Here is a 12,124-nt window from a genome sequence, read left to right as displayed (position 1 = left end):
AGAGATTTAACTCCTAGGAGACAAACTCCATGGAAACTCGCAAAGTGTCCAAGTGACTTCGGAATGGAACATGCCATGACCAGCTCTACTTGACTTTGTGTAATATGCACAAAAGAAGAGATATTGAACAAAGCAAAGGTGAGTTCGTTAGGAAAATAATAGGCCCTCATAGTTTTGCTCAAAATCAGCTCACTTTCTCCCTTCTCTTCCTTTTTACCACCCATCTCATCAGATTTTTTCATCTTTTTTTCTAGTTCAACAGCTGCCCCTTTTATCTCATTGCTTTCAACTCCCTCGGATTTTACCGCTTCAGGCTCAATTCCCTCATCTAGCTTTCTCTCCATTCTATAATGTTCAAGCTCACTTTTCATGTATGCTAGATCAATACAAAGTTGGTTATAAATAAGTGATACAAGTACAAAACAATGACCATTAAATACGAAGGAATACTTATTAGTATATCCGTCATATTTAACTCCTGGCCTCGACATCCATGCCTTGCCCAACAACACATGTGTCACTTGAATTGGGACTACATCACACAACACTTCATCCACATATTTGCCGATTTGAGTAGGTACAAGTGTGTGTTTAGTAACCCAAACATCACCATGAGTACTCATCAACTTGTACGGTTGAAGATGATCAATGGTTGGAAGATTTAATCTCTTAATCATGATAGCACTTGCAAGGTTGACTTCACAACTCCCATCAATGGCCAAGCTACAGATTTTATCTTTGACACCACAACGAGTATAAAACCAACCAAGCAACTGGGATTTGACAATGTCTAATTGCTCATCTATGCCATGTAACGCCATTGCTTTGACTCCATTAGGATCAGGAAGGCAATGTTGTGAGTTAATTTTTATGCGTCTTGTACTCGCCATGATGTATGAGGGAACCTGCAAAAAGTTAGCAACAAAAAGGAATTCCCCCCACGCACAAGCTCACGCATGTACACTCTACTCTCGTGTATCACTCATCCTCGTATGTTCATTCAAAGCACTCTAATGATCTTACCAAAATTCCTTTACCTGTCGAATTGGGTAGTTGAGAAATGCCGCACAAAGATCCAACAATTGTCACTAAACTTTTCCACAAGAGTAATCAAGAACAAGGACCAATTTGGAAACAATTTGGACACGATGGTGTAGGGTTTTAGCAATTTCCTAAGGCGGACAGATTTGGAATATGCGAGAATGAAAAAAGGAAATAAGAAAACCCCTAGTTTCCTAATTCGAATGGACTTAGTAAAGTGGAAAAAGGGGAGTTATCGAAACTGTCCACTAGTTTCCTAAATGAATTTGGAAACAAGTTAGTTTTTGGAAACCTTTTAGAAATCCTTTTCTTCTTGAAACAACTTTTAGAAAGTTCCAAATTCCCTCCAAGAAGGATTGCGCAAATCTGATTGGTTTAGGAAACCTTTTGGAAAAATCCCTTTCCTTCTTGTAACAACCTTTAGAAACTTCCAAATTCTAATCCCATAAGGATTGTGCAAATCTGATTGGTTTAGGAAACCTTGTGGAAAAATCCCTTTCCTTCTTGTAACAACCTTTAGAAGGTTCCGAATTCTACTCCTACAAGAATTACAAATCAGCTCCGGTTCCACACTTCCTTCACGCAAATCAGATTTTATCTCCCTCAAGTTCACACACAAGTCGGTTGTAGAGTATTCTATTTAAGTTCTACCACACAACCTTCCTCTTGCACACACAAAATCAAGTCAGCCGCAAATCAGTTTAGGCCAAGGAGAAAAATCCGTTTCGGTCAAGACGCAAATAATGGAGAATCAACAAGGAAATTCAAGCAACGCTCTTCGGCCTCCCCAAGATATTCCCAAGAAATTCACACCAAGGCCAAGAAAGCCCTTCACCAACGCTAGAGAGTACAAGAAGTTGTTCAAGCGAAAGGTGAAACAAGTTCCTAAGAACCAAGAACTTCAAGAAGAGGTGGGCCAAAACTTTTGACTTCCTTTTCTTTTTGTTTAAATTTTCTGTTTGGGATAGGACACAATGTAAAAAACTGATTTGGCAATAAAGATTCACTTCCCTCTATCTTATGGCTTTGTTTTCTTGCCACCCGAATGTCTTTTTTCTTTTCCTTTTCGTTTCTGTCCTTTTTTTTTGACTTAGCAACATAACAACACTTGGCCAAATGGTTCAAAACCAGATTCTGGTCAGCCCCTAATTTAACCACAACCAACAGTCCAAAAACTCCAAGATCTTGCAAGAACTTACCAAGAAGTTATCAAGAACTTCAAGAGCTTCAAGATTAATTTCAAGAAACTCAAGAAACCTTCGATTCTAGTAGGTTTCCTTCAAGATTCACAAACACCAACAAGTTTAACCAACAATCAATTTAGAAAATTAAGAAAGCAACTTGGACGACTCAAGAATCAACTTGGACAGATTTGGAAACAAGAAACTCTAGCGCAAGTGAAACCCTAGCCGCCACTACTATAATTTTCGTTGTTCCCTTGTTGACACGGACAGGTTGGCACTAACAACAACAATGCACGACTTTGGATAGAAGTTGGACACAAAATACGGTCAGATTGTCAAGGCAACAAACGACGCATGCATGGACATATTTGATTTCACCACGACGCCTCAACAACACAAGTAAGTTCGAGCAAAATCTTAGTGAGTGATTTTGCAAAACAACATGGAAACAACGTTGGCCAGATTTGACACAACTAATGGACAGAAATTTGGTGAAGAACGACAACACTCAATGGACAGAATTACTTCAAACAACAAGACACAAACACAAAAAAGATAACACACCAACAGATTTTGTGTTCGAATGAATAGTAACGTGAACAGTGTCGGTGAACAGTAACGATGAACAGTGACGTTTTTTTTTTAAAACAAGGCAACGGACAAAACACAAAAGTCCTACAACACAACTACGAAAAACAAGGACATAACGAAAGATACCTCCACCTAAGCTCTGAAGCCAACTGATACGGTCCTCGATCAGCATGTTTCGAGACATGTGACACGTTTGCCCAAGGATCTAGCAAGGTTGTCCAATGTTTGGGTTGTAGAACCTAAAACCAACACGAACGACACGAATTGGTAGAAGGTGGTAGAATGACGACTCCAAGAGAGATGATTACTCTAGTGGATAAGTCGGTAGAACAATCTTGGACAAGCACGAGATTGCTCAAACACCCTTACCAAAGCAAGTAAAGGAACGAAATTCTCACAAGAAGAAATTCGAAAAGAACAATTTGAATAATCAATTGAGTCTACCCACATGCTTACAAAGCAAGCCTTTATATAGGCGAGACTAATGAAACCCTAATATTCGAACCCTAATATAGAAAAGCTAGATGGTCGGCCACTCTTTGGACAAGGTGAGCTGATCCATGGACTCAATAAAAAGGCCTAGTGGTTCGGCCATTCTTAGACACAAGGTGGGCCGAATCCATTGCTAACAAAAGGACTAATCTAAATTTAAGACTCCTAACACTAAGGCCTAATCGGCCATGGCCCACTTGGCTCTTCACGGGTTTGGATTATCATGTAGACAATTTCAAGCCTTCAATATCTCTATGAAAGTCTTGAGTCAGGGCCGGCATCCATCTCGCTATCCATGCACACATCACTTTGAAATGCTTGGCCCGTGCACATGTAACTGGGCCCAATGCCACTCGCATTTGTTCATCACCATCACTCATCGTGCACACATCAGTCCCCTCCACTAGAGAAGGATTTGTCCTTAAATCTGGATCCTCCTCGTCAATGGATGGGTTTAAGTCCGCGACATTGAAAGTCGCGCTAACATTGTACTCCCCAGGCAGCTCCAACTTGTAGGCATTGTCATTGATTCGTTGAAGCACTCTGAATGGTCCATCGCCCCTTGGAGACAACTTGCTTTGGCGCTACTTAGGAAATCGCTCCTTTCATAAGTGTTGTAGCCAGACCCAATCTCCAGGTTCGAAAATCATCTTGCAACGATGCTTGTTAGCTTGCTGGATGTATTACTGAGTACGCTTCTCAATGTTGGCGTAAGTAGCTTCATGTAACCTGCGCACAAATTCAGCTTTCTTTTTCCCATCTAAACTTGTGTGCTCAAAGGAAGGTATCGGTGCCAAGTCAAGAGGGGTCAGGGGATTAAAGCCATAAACAACCTCAAATGGTGAGTAGTATATTGCACTATGAACAGTTCTATTATAAGCAAATTCAACATGTGGCAAACACTCTTCCCAAGATTTAAGGTTCTTCTAGATCAAAGCCCTTAACAAAGTCCCAAGTGTGCGATTGACAACTTCAATTTGTCCATCGCTTTGGGGATGACTAGTGGTCGAAAATAACAGTTTAGTGCCAAGTTTGGACCACAAAGTCTTCCAAAAATAACTCAAAAACTTCACATCCCTATCACTAATTATTGTTTGAGGCATACCGTGTAAGTGCATAATTTTTTTGAAAAATAAATTAGCAATATGAGATGCATCATCAGTTTTATGGCACGGGATAAAATGAGCCATCTTTGAAAATCTATCAACTACCAGATAGATGGAGTCATTACTCCTTTGTGACCTAGGTAGTCCCAACACGAAGTCCATGGACAAGTCTACCCAAGGATATTTTGGAATTGGTAATAGGGTGTACAAGCCATATGAGTTTGTTTTAGACTTGACTTTGTGGCAAGTAGCATATCTACCAACCATACATTCAACATCTCTACGCATGTGAGACCAATAGAAGTAATAGAAGTGTTCTTGTAACATTGCTAAAGTCTTAGCAATGCCAAAATGCCCCATGAGACCACCGCTATGTGCCTCTCTAACCAATAGATCACGAATGGAAGAGTAACACACAACTTATCAACATAAAATAAGAATCCATTATGCAAAAAGTATTTCACATGCGAACTCCAAGATCATGTGCATAAAGCTCCTACAACATCTGAAAACCAAGTAGTTTAGCATCAAGACAAACTAGTAAGGAATGTCTACGAGACAAGGCATCGGCTACAACATTCGTTTTACCAATCTTATACTTAATGACATAGGAGAAGGTGTCAATAAAACTTACCCACTTGGCGAACCGTTTACTCAGTTTTGGCTGTCCCTTGAGGAATTCAAGGATTCGTAGTCAGTGTGTATCACGAATTCCCTTGGACGGAGGTAATGTTGCCAAGTTTCCAAGGCTCTCACAAGCGCGTACAACTTCTTGTCATATGTGGGGTAGTTCAAAGCCGCACCTCCCAACTTCTCACTAAAGTATGAACAAGGTCTCTTGTCTTGCATGAGTACAACTCCAACGCCTACACCAGAAACATCACATTCAATTTCAAAAGTTTTATTAAAGAGAGGTAATGCTAAAACAGGTGCATGTGCGAGTTTGTCTTTAAGGATAAGGAATGCTTGTTCTTGGGCCTCTCTCTAGTGGAATTTGTCATTCTTCTTTGTCACCGTGGTCAGTGGTGCAGCAACAATGCTGAAGTATTTGACAAAATGCATGTAGAAGCCAGCCGATCCATGGAAACTGCGCACATCCGCGATTGATTAGGGAGTTGGCCATTGTTGAATGGCTTCAATCTTAAACTTGTCTACTTTGATACCCTGTGAACTAACAACATAGCCTAGAAACACAAGTTTGTTAGTACAAAATGTGTATTTCTTAAGGTTCACATAGAGACGTGCCTGTCGAAGTCTATCAAGTACCAATCTCAGATGCTCCATGTGTTCATGCATGTTGCGACTATAAATCTAAATATCATCAAAGTAAACAATAACAAACTTTCCTATGAATTGCCTTAAAATATGGTTCATCAATCTCATGAAAGTGTTGGGTGCATTAGTTGACCCGAAAGGCATAACTAACCACTCATAAAACCCATATTTTGTTTTGAAGGCTATTTTCCACTCATCTCCCTCTTTCATCGTAATTTGATGATAGCCACTTCTCAAATCAATTTTTATAAAAATGACAGCACCATCAAGTTCATCTAGCATATCATCTAATCTAGGAATGAGATGACGGTATTTAATAGTGATATCATTAACAGCTCTACAATCCGTACACATACGCCAAGTACCATCCTTTTTGGGAACAAGTATAACAGGCACAACACAAGGACTCAAACTTTCTTTGACCCAACCCTTACCTAGTAGGCCACCAACTTGCCTTTGGAGTTCCTTAGTTTTCTCCGAACCCATGCAGTAGGCAGGTTTGTTGGGTAATGGTGCTCCAGGAATGAGATCGATTTGGTACTCGATTCCTCGGATAGGTGGTAAGCCATCAGGGACTTCATCAAGGAACATGTCCTCGAATTCCTGCAATAGTGCAACTACACTCGAAGGCAATGCCTTGTCGAGTTCATCAACGTTCAAGAGCACATGTTTGCAAATCATGAGTAATATAGGCTGATCAGAATTCACACATTTCCTAACGTCTTTAGCCTTAATTATCATGTTTTGCTTCCAAGTGTTCGATTTAATCAATGCATGATCATGTGTGACACTAGGGGTGCCGACTTGACCCTTGGCCGAATGCTCACTTTTGAAAGTGGAGGAATTTCCAGATTCGACCATCTTTTGTTTCCTCTTTTGACGGTGTAAGTCACATTTTCTTTGCAATTTTAATTGGTCCTCATATACTTGTGCAGGTGTGATAGGTGTTAGGACCATGCATTTGCTATTGTGCAATAGAGTGTACTTATTAGACCTACCATCAAAGGTAACATGCTTATTAAATTACTAAGGTCTTCCTAAAATCACATGAGTCGAATGCATAGGGACAACATCACACACAATTTCATCAATATAATTACCAATGGAAAAAGGAAGACGTACCTATTTGTAAACACGCACTTCTCCATCTTCACTTAGCCATTGTAGTCGGTACGGGTGTGGATGTCTAGTCGTAGGAAGCCTTAAAATCTCGACCATGAGCAAACTTGTCACATTGGTGCAACTCTCTCCATCAATGATGAGACTGCACACCTTGTCACTTACTTTACATCGAGTGTAAAATAGGTTTTTCCTTTGTAACTGCTCATCTTCTTTGACTCGGGCGATTAGCACACGTCGTGCCACCAAACAACCAATTTCCCCTTGAGTAGGAGAGCACTCTTCTTCGGCCGAGTCATTCTCCAAGCAATCATCCTTGGTCAAGGTTGGCATTTCCTCACAATCATCATCATCAGATACGACTTCTCCATTGTGAGTTATGAGCATGACCCTTTGATTCAGACATTGAAATTGGATATGTCCGAATGCTTGGCATTTGAAGTACTTAATATCCCTACTCCTAAGCTTAGGAGTCTCTTGAGGGGACTTGGAAGTGGACCTAGATGCATCAACAAACTTGTTAGGGATAGAATTGAAATTTCGGTTAGGGAAGTTACCTTGTGTTCGGCTAGAAGTGGGTGGTGTAGCCGAATGTCTAGGTCATGTAACATCCTCCTCGGCTGATTTCCTTTCCAAGCATTCGGATTTGAGGTGGGGTATGGTCGGCCACCTCTCCTCAATTTCTTTCCCTCTCGGCCTTGATGGCTAACTCAAGGAGGTCACTCATATCCAAGTAGTGTTGAAGTTCCAAAGCTTCTTGAAGGTCAAGGTTTAGACCTCTAAGAAACCTTGCCATTATGGCCTCATTATCTTCTTGGATGTTGGCCCACATCATGGCCATCTCGATCTCCTTGTAATCCTCCATACTCATGTTGCCTTGAGTGAGAGTTTGTAGTTTGGAGTGGAGATCTCAGCTGTAATAGCTTGGAACAAACCTTTGCGTATCATGGCCTTGAGTTCGCGCCAAGTGCGGACTGGCGGTTCACCATTTCTCCTCCTTCCCGTTCGTACTTGGTCCCATCAAACAAGTGCATAGTCGGTGAACTCGACAGTGGCAATCTTTACTTTTTGTTCCTCGCTATAGTCATAGCAATCGAAGACCATCTCGATTCGGCCTTCCCATTCCAAGTATGCCTCAGGGTCACTTTTTCCTTGGAAAGTAGGAACCTTAATTTTAAGTCCCTTAAGTGCGTTCTTGGTAGTGTCCCTTTTAGGCCTCTCGGCCCTCTCTTCATTCTCACTTGCCTAGTAATCCTCATAATTGGCCCCTCTGGTATCGTTTTGATGTCGATTGTGAGACCTGGATCGAGAGCCTCTCATGAAGCTCTTGGAGAGTTCATCAAATTGGTTGTGCATTTCCTCCATTTGTTGCTCACTAATCCGCTTAACCTCGTGTTTCATGGCATTAAACATCAAAGTGTAATCGGGGGTTGGATTAGTTTGCTCCATGTCCTTCGTTTTACTCTGCAAAACGTTAGTGAACAAGAAAATAGTACAAATATAACTTCGCTTCACTCCCCAAGTGTTTCACTCACACTCGTGTATTCACTCCAAAGCACTCGAATGAACTTACCCAAATTCCTTACCTTGCCAGTTTGAGTAGTTTGAGAAATGCCGCACAAGGTCCTCAAATTGTTCACCAAGCTTCACACTGTCGCGCCCCATTTTTTAATAAGAAAAATAAAAGACGAGTTTAGAAAAATGGTTTTTGATTTAATGTTTGATTGAAAAATGAATTTTTGATTTAAAAAGAAAATGAAGAACATGGGTCTAAATGGGACTTGAAAATGCAACGATTTGATCCAAAATATAGTTTAAAAAAGATTTTTTGAATGAAAAATGAAGTCGCCACTTGGTATTGAATTGAAGTGTACCAAGTCACCTAAAAATGAATTTTTTAAAAAAAAGTAGAAAACCCTTTTTAAACGACTCCAAGTCTACGAAAATCAGAGAAAAAAGATTCGGGAGTCACATTTGAAGAAAGGGAAGGCAAGGATAAGAATCCAAGGCACCCTTTCAACCTAACCAAGGCTAGTTGCGCGATTTAGTCAAAGATTTTCTTATTTTAACCTAAAGATTTATCACATTTGGATATACTATATGAATGCAAACCCTAAACCTAAGAAGGTATCGGGGGGTCGAAATTTCTCTTCAAAGCTCAATTGGTGCCAATCATATTAATTGTGATGCCCAATGTGGACTCTTTAGAGAGGTCACGAATAATGCAAAAATGTAAGACTTTAAGAAAAGAAAAGGAAAATAAAAATAATTATACAAATATACATGGCCTAAAGGAATGCATCATGTCGGGTACGGGGGACTAATGTTCGTGACTCAATTTTCCCTTTAATAGAGGGAATACGAGCGTGCTAAGGCTAGAGAAGCCAAACTCGTCCATATCCCATATCCAAGGGGTAATTTCCCTAATCTAATCATACAAATGTACTAGCCTAGTTCTAATACTTAAATGGGAATGCAAGTCTAATGTCATGTTTTCATACAAAGGGGTAAGGAATATACAGATAAGGAGAAATACGGGATAAGGGCTATACATATAAGGAAAGTGTCATGCAACATGGTAAAGCCCTAAAAAGTGAAAAAAACATGCATGAGATGAAGTGATTTTATCACACAATCATGATCTAACGTGCGGATGGTCCCTAAGGGTCTAGCATTGGACTAGCCCTTACTAATGCTCTCTCACAAGCATTGGACTTGTGAGCTCGAGAGGAAGATCATGACTAGCATTGGACTAGCCACGGTAACGTGCATTCTATCCACATAATCAGATATAATACTAAAAAGCAAATAGGCATGCAAAACACATAGTTTCACCTAGCACGTAACACATAAGCATGCTCATCTAGATGCCAAAAATTTAGGAAAAGTAATTAAACACATAGGCATATAGGCACACACAAACACATAGCACATAAACCTTGTCTATTACAAAAAGGGAGGCCCTACTACAATCTAAGAGGAAAAGGAATAAATAAATAAAATAATAACCTAGCTATTACAACTTTGGCATTAAATTGCCTTTCAAATGATCAAAATTGAACTAAAATAAATATACAAAATTAAAGCCAATAAAGCAAATAAATAAGTAAAATAAATAAAATAAAATAAAATATTCAAGAGGCATGCAATCAAACACGTAAAGTCACATACGACACATAAGGTCAGATAAAGTAAGAAGTAAGAGATAGAGTATACCGCCCTTGAAGTTGGAGCCTTAATGAAGTGAAATCACTTATTTACCCTCCAAAATACAAAGAAAAGGTCAAGGCATCACTTTAATTAACAAATAATCATAAAGGATAAAATGAATTGTGAAATTGAATCAGTTAAACCATATAAACAACCCACATTCAAAAAGTCAAAAGAATAAAAGACTTGATTGCAAACATTAACAAAGTTCTGGGGTCAAAATTAAAGAAAATAAAGTTTAGGGACCTATTTGCAATTAAATCTGGAACCCAATTGAAAGAAGTTAAAAGTTGTTAGAGCCATAGTGAAAACACCCAAAAGTTAGGGGACTAGAATGAAATTTCATCATCAGGCTTCTTGACGGATCAGGCCGCCGGGCCATTTTTATTTATTTCTTGGGCTGAAACTTTCCAAGCCCATTTGAAAATCCAAGGCAAATGGAATGAGCCAGCCTATTATTTATAATCCAACAAACCCAGTGGGCTTCCATCCTTTAATCCAAACCAAAAACCCAAAATAAGAAGCTCAAACCCACTCCCTTAAACCCAAGTAAAGTAACCTCTCAACCCAAATCACCTTTTTCACAAGCACCCAACATGATGAAATCAACAAAAATTATTAAGCCACAATTATGTCCTAAAAACAAGAATTAATCTAGCTAAAAGGCTACTTATGCACATTAAAAAATGATTAAAATGTAAAAAGGAGAAACAAGTTTATTTTTTCCAATTTTCCGGGTCATATTAGAACAAGGGGGGACTTGAGGGGTTCCAATGCAATAAAAATAGGGACTTGATCGAAAGAGTTATAAAAGATTTAGGGTCAAATTGTAAAGTCTTAAAACCTTGGGACTAAATTACGAAGAAGGAGAAAACAAAGGGTCTGATTTAGTAATTTTGGAGAAGTCATCATCTTCTTCACCGAGTTAACATCCATTATCGTTTCCGTTCTTTTCAATCGGCAATACCAGATTTTTAGTTTCAATTGCAATCATTTCCAACAGACAACAAAATTTCCCCCCAATCAAAGACTTCATCTCCTAACATTAATTCGGAGTGAAACGAAAAACAAAAAAATGCAAACCACCAATTCATCAGAACTTCTCAAGTGCAAGGAATGAGCTCACGGACTTATCCGCCTTCTTCATACGCAAAAATGCCGGCCAATCATCTTTCAATTAGAACTTCTACTCGGACATTTTAACAAATAATGAATGGGCATGAAAAAACTTCAGCAAATTTCGCTCAATTGACTCTAGAACCCGCCCCAAAATTTCATTAGCAACTCAAGAAATACAATCCAATGAACCCAAAGAGCATTTATGCCTGAAATTGCAGATAATCAACAAGAAAATCGCAACAATAGCTCTCTGCTTTGAAAGTCTTAAAGAATCGGTCTTAAAGGAAAAAAATTGAACGTAGAAGGCTGGCTTACCGCATTTCCTCGGTGAAGATTTGCTGATGGCGGTGGAGGATTGACGGTGAGGTGGTGGCGGCTTCCTGCGACGACGGTCCAGCTTTCCGAATTCATCCTTCACTTTGCCGAAGCTTTCTTCCTCCGTTTCCGTTTGCAGCCACGGCCTTTTCCTCTGTTTTTTTTCTGCTCTGTTCTTTTGGCCGAAGCCTCCCCTCTCGAAAGTTTTTGCTTTTTCCAGCTTCACAAAGCTCTTAGTCTTCTCCTTCGTTCCTCTTACCGATGTCTTCCCTCTGTTTTTTCCGCTTGATCTCAGTTTTTTCCGTCGATTCCCTCAACCCTAGCCGCCATTGGAATCTTCTATTTCTCTCTTCTTTTTTTCCTCTCCCCCCCTTTGCCTCTCCTCTCGACTCTTTCTACCTTGTCCAAAAAACCTAGCCCCCCCAAAACCATTCCATCCTTTTTTTTCTTTTTTTTTTTTCAAATTCCCTATCCTACAAGTGTCTAGACACCTTGCCACCTAGGTGATGTGTTGTTAAAAAATAAAAAGGGACACTTGTCCCCATTGCATGCCCCCACTTGTCATTTTTTCCCTTTTCTTTTTTTTTCTTTTTCTGAAAATTAGTAGATAAAAAAAAGTGCTTTTAACCTTAAATAAAATAAAATAAAATAAAACCTAAAATTGAAATGAAT

At 39.5% G+C, this 12,124-nt stretch overlaps 1 long non-coding RNA gene across 1 annotated transcript; it reads right to left on the bottom strand.

The window, feature by feature from the left end:
* Window positions 1-3,320: 3,320 nt before the first annotated feature.
* On the bottom strand, window positions 3,321-11,833 carry LOC140013286 (uncharacterized). The gene is made up of 3 exons (XR_011820360.1): window positions 6,124-11,833; window positions 5,049-5,501; window positions 3,321-4,037 (listed from the first exon to the last, which is right to left on the bottom strand). It is a non-coding gene; the product is annotated as an uncharacterized lncRNA (long non-coding RNA).
* Between the last annotated feature and the right edge of the window lie 291 nt (window positions 11,834-12,124).

The sequence above is a fragment of the Coffea arabica genome, chromosome 8c, assembly GCF_036785885.1.
Source record: "Coffea arabica cultivar ET-39 chromosome 8c, Coffea Arabica ET-39 HiFi, whole genome shotgun sequence".
Classification (NCBI taxonomy): Eukaryota; Viridiplantae; Streptophyta; class Magnoliopsida; order Gentianales; family Rubiaceae; genus Coffea; species Coffea arabica.
This window is presented reverse-complemented; position numbering and strand designations above follow the sequence as displayed.